Raw genomic sequence first — 6,326 nt, forward strand, 5'->3', positions numbered from 1 at the left:
AAAAACATGCTGGTTATTCTAGTTTTTTTTTTTTTTTTTTTTTTTTCAGATGGTCTTTTATACCTAATTTAGTCTGTTTCTGATAACAGTGAGCTGGGGGAGACGAGGGTGAGAATTGAGAGAGGGGTGAGGGCAAAAACTGATGCAAAATCAGGAGCACCATAAAACAAACAAAGTTCCACCCTAGGCGTTACACCCAATCCAAGCAATCGTAGTGTAAATCTAGCTGAAATTACAGAGGAGCAATGTGAAAGAATGTGATCCAACCACATTTACAGAGGCAAACAAGATACAATTTAATATTGCAACTATGTAAACTGTAGTGACAAGTTTTGCAGCGAGCATACAATATAAAAAAAAAAAAAAAAAACAGTATTACATTCAAAACAAACAACTAAAGGCAGAAATACAAAACTGATAAGCAAGTGTAATCAAAGTCCTGGAGTTCCACAGCCGCTGAGTCCCCTGTGTAGTCGAAGTCAGCCGGCCGTGGATTTTGCCACCACAGCTCCACTCCCGGCATTGCTCCCTGCACTCACACAGGAGCTCAGGCTTTGCCTCTCCAGCTGCTTGTCATCGCCATCCACTTTTTTTGTCTAGCTTTTAAAGCAAATGCAATGTGTGATGGGTTAGTTTCCCTCCTCCTGTTTTGAATTTGCCAGACACCTAGCCCTTAGGACCCGGCAGGTATTGGTTTGGCCTTTTATATGTGCTCTTCCTAACACCTTGGATCTCCTGTGCTCATTGGAGGGCCTTCTTCAAATGCTCTTGCCCACAAGGAACCCTCTTCTTGAAGGTTACTCCATTAAAAGGTCCCTTGTAAGAATCTCTCCATTGCTCCTGGCAGCTATAGTTCTCACTTGGCTCCCCCTATTTTGTTCTCGGGTGCCCCCTTTTTCTACTGCTTCATGGGGACAAAGTACATCACAAACAAAAAATTTCCCAGCACACTTACCAGCCAGCCTGCAAAACAACCAAATTGACCCTGTCTAACAGTTTATGTTAAAAACAGAAGGTTTTGTTTGCACACATTTGCAAATATATGCATAAGCTGCAGTGCTCGCACCAAGGGACCTCTGTATATATTGCGGTCCTACTTCTAAATTTCCAGAGCCTCTATAGTAGGAGCACATACGGTATAAGGATGAATAGATTAAGGGCAGGTATGCCTGGAGGGAGCTCATCCCTTCTTAAAGGCACAGGGATGTACGTGATGCCCAGCAAGAGCACAATGGCAATAAAGGCATTTAGTGCGTATCTGCACCCAATTCATCCAATTGTACAAAAAGAGGCAACCACCCCAACCTATAACTGGCCTTTATAGGTTGAGGTGGTTGCCCCTTTTTTGTACAGATGAGGACAAGGTATCCTGGAAGCTGGTCCTTCTTGCATCCCTGGGGCTCTTCCTCTTCGCTTTTTGGGAAGGACCCCATCCATTGTCCTTCCCATGTCCTACCCTGTCTCACAATTTTTGCTTCACCTTATGGTAGGAGTCAGGACTATGGCAGTCATCTATGGCTACCTGCTACTTCTTCCCCTGGGAACGGTCCCCTCTTCTGTTTTCATGTAGGGCGGTTCCACCTTCTGTAAGATTCCTCCCTCCCCCTTCTATCTGGCTGGGTGGTTATTTTGCCCTTTTTCTTGGGCTTCTGCCCTCAAGGAATGAGTTCCTAATTCCCTATCTGAGCAAATTCTCACAGAAGTGTTGGGATTCTTGGGGTTTTTCAGTATCGGGCTTCTGTTGTTTTTTTTTTTTTTTTTTTGTTTTGTTTTTTTTTTTTATGCACAAGTTGTGGAGCCACCACCTGATCCACGCTCCAATTTCAAAACTGTCTTTTGCCCGGTGCCTGTTTAGGCATCTGCTGATACGTGTTTGAGCCGCAAGGTGCTTCTGCTATCACCTGCTTGTTCAGGTTTGTTGATCCTGCTTGTTTTTTTCCTGTAGGCCCATTGTTCCTTTTTTGTTGCCCACTCCTTGACTCATTGCACGGGGATGTCCCACAGTCTAAGAATCAATTCTTGTGTCCTGTATGATTACTATAGTATTCATTTTATGTACCTTTTTTAAATATCTTGGAATACAGTACTGTACAGAACACATTCCTCCTCTTTCCTCTGTGATCTTCTTGCTGCTTGCTAACAAACTGGAACCTCAATGAGTGGATGAAGTTATATGGATACACTGGGGGTGGACCTAGCAAAGCTATTGCCAAAAAAACAATCACCTAACGGTAGCAGCATATACCCCATAGTCTAAAGGTGGCAATAGATGGATCGAAATTCGACTGGTTCAGCAGGGACTGATTGAATTTCCATCCAAGTGTGGCCACTGCATTTGAACAGAAGTTGATTTACTGAACAAATTCTGTTTAACAGTCCTGCCGGATAAAAGCCTATTTGATTAATGGCTGCAGTGCTGATCTGTGTATTCTGACAGTGGGGAGATCCCTGCTGTCAGAATACAATAGCGCAGCAGGGAGGATGTAGTGGGTGAATGCAGAATGAAAAACCTGAACCTTGTATGTCCAGCTTAAGAATCAATTCCTATGTCCTGTATTGTACTTCAAGTTATGAAATTTTACAGGTACATCAGAATTCCTATTTCAAATACTGTATGTTTGTTAATTTTTGTGGCAAGCATTTAATAGAAGCTTTGTATCAGAAACCTAATCCTGGCTTCGTTCTATGAGAATGTAAGTGAGAAATTGGATAGTGGAAGTCCTGTGGGCATAGCTTATCAAGGTTTTTCTGAAGCATTGATACTGTCAATACTCAATGTTTAATCTAAAAAACAAGGTCTGTTGGAGCTGATGCAATTGTATGTACGGATAAGAAACTTGTACATCAATTGGTCCTGAGAGAGAGATAATTGACTGCTTCTCTAAAGCCAGCCATACATGAATCGAAATTCGATCGGTTCAGCAGGGACCAATTAACTTCTGTACAACCACCCTGTTGAATGTTTGCTGCTCGATCAGTGCTGCAGACTATAGCTGGCAGTGCTGATCAGTGTATTCTGATGACAGGGACCCACCATCAGAATACAAAGGCACAGCGGGTTAAAGGAAGAAAAAATGTATTATCTATGGGCTGCTTAAATGGTCTAGAATTGTGAGTTGTCTGCCCCGGGGTTCTGTTCAATTTATTTATGACACAGAGGTTGGAATTATAAGCTCAATTTCAGTGTTTGCCGATTATACTAAATTATGCAGGGAAATACATTTTGCACTGTACGTAGCATTATTACAAGAGGGTTGAACCTCTACATGGCAGATGAGGTTCAATATTGAGAAAGGTAAAGTTGTGCCAAAAATGTACTTGCAAAATATGCATTAGGAGGGGCTACCCTGTGAGAATTAATGTTGAAAAAGGATCTGGGGGTGCTTGTGGAGCCCTGACTTGGCAATAGGTTGCAATGCCAAGCTGCAGCTAGCAAAATACTCTCATGCATTATAAGGCCTCTTGCACACTGCAGCTTGAAAAAGCTCAGTACAGGTTTGTTTTTTTTTTTTTTTTTTTACTGAGCTAAAATACAGCCCATTAATTGTAATGTGCCTATGCACACAGACGCGTAAACAAGAGCCATGCATTCTTCAGTAAAAAAAAAATATTGAAAAATCTGCAGTTTTGGTCAGTAATGTCAGTAAGAAATGTGCGCAAATGTCCATTTACGTATTGTGCAGAACAAAAACATGAGAATAAGTTTTTCGCACGCATGCGTGAAAATTGCAAAACCAAAAAATGCGCGCAAACCCATACAAAAAAAAATGTCTGAAAAAGTAGATGCTCTTACAGGAGTATCGTAAGTAAGAGGCCTAAAGGGCATACATTCAAGAGATAAATTAATAATTCTGCCTGATTACAAAACACTGGTTTGACCTTATCTTGAATAAGCAGTTTAGTTTTGGTCATCAAGGGAGATTGAGGACCTCAGCTTTGAGGATCGATTACAGAGTAGTTATTCACATTGGAAGAACAGGCACTTAAAAGTAGATATGATTACAAATATATAAGATGACTTCAGTAATTGCAATAAATGGTTTACTCTAGGGTCCCTGAAAGAGACACGTGGTCATGATTAGGCTAGAAGGTTTTATTTTTTTTTATTTTAAACTTTATTGAGTTTTGTACAGAGATGCTCAAGAATAATGTAAATAATATTATATACATAAATATACAACCTAGTAAAGAGAACAAAAAAAAAACAACCCTGGTGACTCATTTCCTTATAGAGCAGCAGCGATATGTTGCATACAAAAGCAAAAGAAGAAATAAAACAGAAAATGGGGGTGAAGAATTCCTGTGATCAGAGTAAAACTTACATTTATATATATATTGTACATTTATCTGGGGACCCAGGTCCCGAATAATTTAGACATGCTAAAGAGTGGACCTCCTTATAACCTTTGGCAGTGGCCCTAGAGTAAATACTTAATGTCAACAGTAGGGGGTACACGCTGCAGACTTATGATGTCGATGATGACTGTAACCACCTATCCCATATTTTGTTGTATTTGCCTGGACAGTCCCTATTAACATAAATAACTTTTTTTTTTTTTTTTTTTTGTATGGTAGGGTGTTGTTTATTTCAGCCAGCCAGGCAGCGAAAGTAGAAGTAGCTGCTTGCATCCAACCGTGGGCTATGGCTCCAAAGTTTCATGAAGAAGTTTAAGCATGTGCTTAATTGTGGTGGTGTCAGAAAATAGGCCCAAGAGACATTGCCTGGGGTCCACTGCCATCGATGAGCCCATCTGGTTGTGAAGGAACTGGATGATTTGCGCCCAGAACCCACTGAAGCGAGGGCAGTGCCAGAGGAGGTGTCCAAAGGTACCAGTGGAGCCCAAGCACCTAGGGCATAGGGAACTGAGAGAAGTACAAAACCTGGCCAGCCGTTCTGGAGTGTGTTAACTCCTAACATATTATTCACTGCCAGCCCCTTTATTAGAGGCTGGCATACCACACTATCCAAGTACTTTGTAAAAATGAGTGCTCTAAATACCTCTTTAGATCTGTCTTCAGGCCAGTCACGTGACTCGCGGCCGATTTACAGCTCCGAGACGTTGCTTCTGCGGAAGGGGCCGTGATCTCCCTCTGACGTCAGTAGGGGAGATCCCGCAGAAACAATGCCTCTAATAGAGGGGCTGGCAGTGACAATTTTTGTGTTTTTATTTGTAATAGTAGCGGCGGGGCTGGGACAAACACAGAAGATGCTGACATATGCAGGAAGGAGGGAGTGAGGGGGAGAGAGGAGAGCAGAGGGGACAGCTACATCTGACAGAGGGACGCACTTTGACCACGGATCAGGGCGGAGCTGCCCTGGTTATCATGGTCTGTTTAGAGAGGGAATACAGGAAGTGCCAGGTTTAGGTTTTTTTTTTTTTTTTTACAGTTTAGAGGGGGCAGATTACACAGCACAAGCACTGTGCTGTGTAATCAGCATTAAGGGACCTGAATCTGAATAATTTTTTGGGGTTAACAAACACTATAAATATGCTCTATGTGTGATATATACTTGCGTAAGTCTCTATTGAGAGACACTGGTTTACTGGTTTGCAGCACTTCACTTCATTCCTCCTCATTCTGTTCTCAAACCTCATCTACCCATCTAGTCTTTATAAAGAAAGCAAGTTTAGTTGCAGCTAGCGTGATCATGTCACTAAAAAATGGACATAAGTTGACGTGGTTCATCACTTTTTATTACATCCAAAACATCCAGAGAGAGCAAAACCGGGTAGGTACCTGTAAAGTGTGTATGTAGACAAGGGTGGCACGATCGTTATTCTGGATAAAGATTCCTATAATAACGAAATGTCTAGGATGCTTTCTGACACTGACACCTATTCTCCCCTGCCGTCAGATCCAACACTTGGTTATAAACAGGAACTAAATGTTTTGATTGACAAGGGATATATTATGGGGATTTTAAGTAAAAAAGAAAAGGAACATTTGGTCCCCCTAGCCCCTAGATTGCCGGTTATGTATATTTTGCCAAAAATACACAAAACTCTGATTAACCCTCCGGGAAGGCCCATCATCAGTGGTATAGACTCCATCACCTCACGTGTGGGTACTTATATTGATTTTTACCTACAACCACTGATGATGGGCACCCCCTCTTTTCTTAATGGAAGGCTACCTATATGTTAGTGACGGCTGATGTTGCATCGCTTTATACGTCAATATCCCATAGGTTGGGGCATGATGTGGTGCGACACTTTCTCTATCGAGACTCCAGTATCCCCACCACGCAGTGTAATTTCATGATGGAGCTACTGGACTTCTCGATGGAACACAATCATTTTTGGCATAATGGAGCGCACTACTTA

Source organism: Aquarana catesbeiana, linkage group LG07 (assembly GCF_042186555.1).
Source record: "Aquarana catesbeiana isolate 2022-GZ linkage group LG07, ASM4218655v1, whole genome shotgun sequence".
NCBI classification, from domain to species: domain Eukaryota; kingdom Metazoa; phylum Chordata; class Amphibia; order Anura; family Ranidae; genus Aquarana; species Aquarana catesbeiana.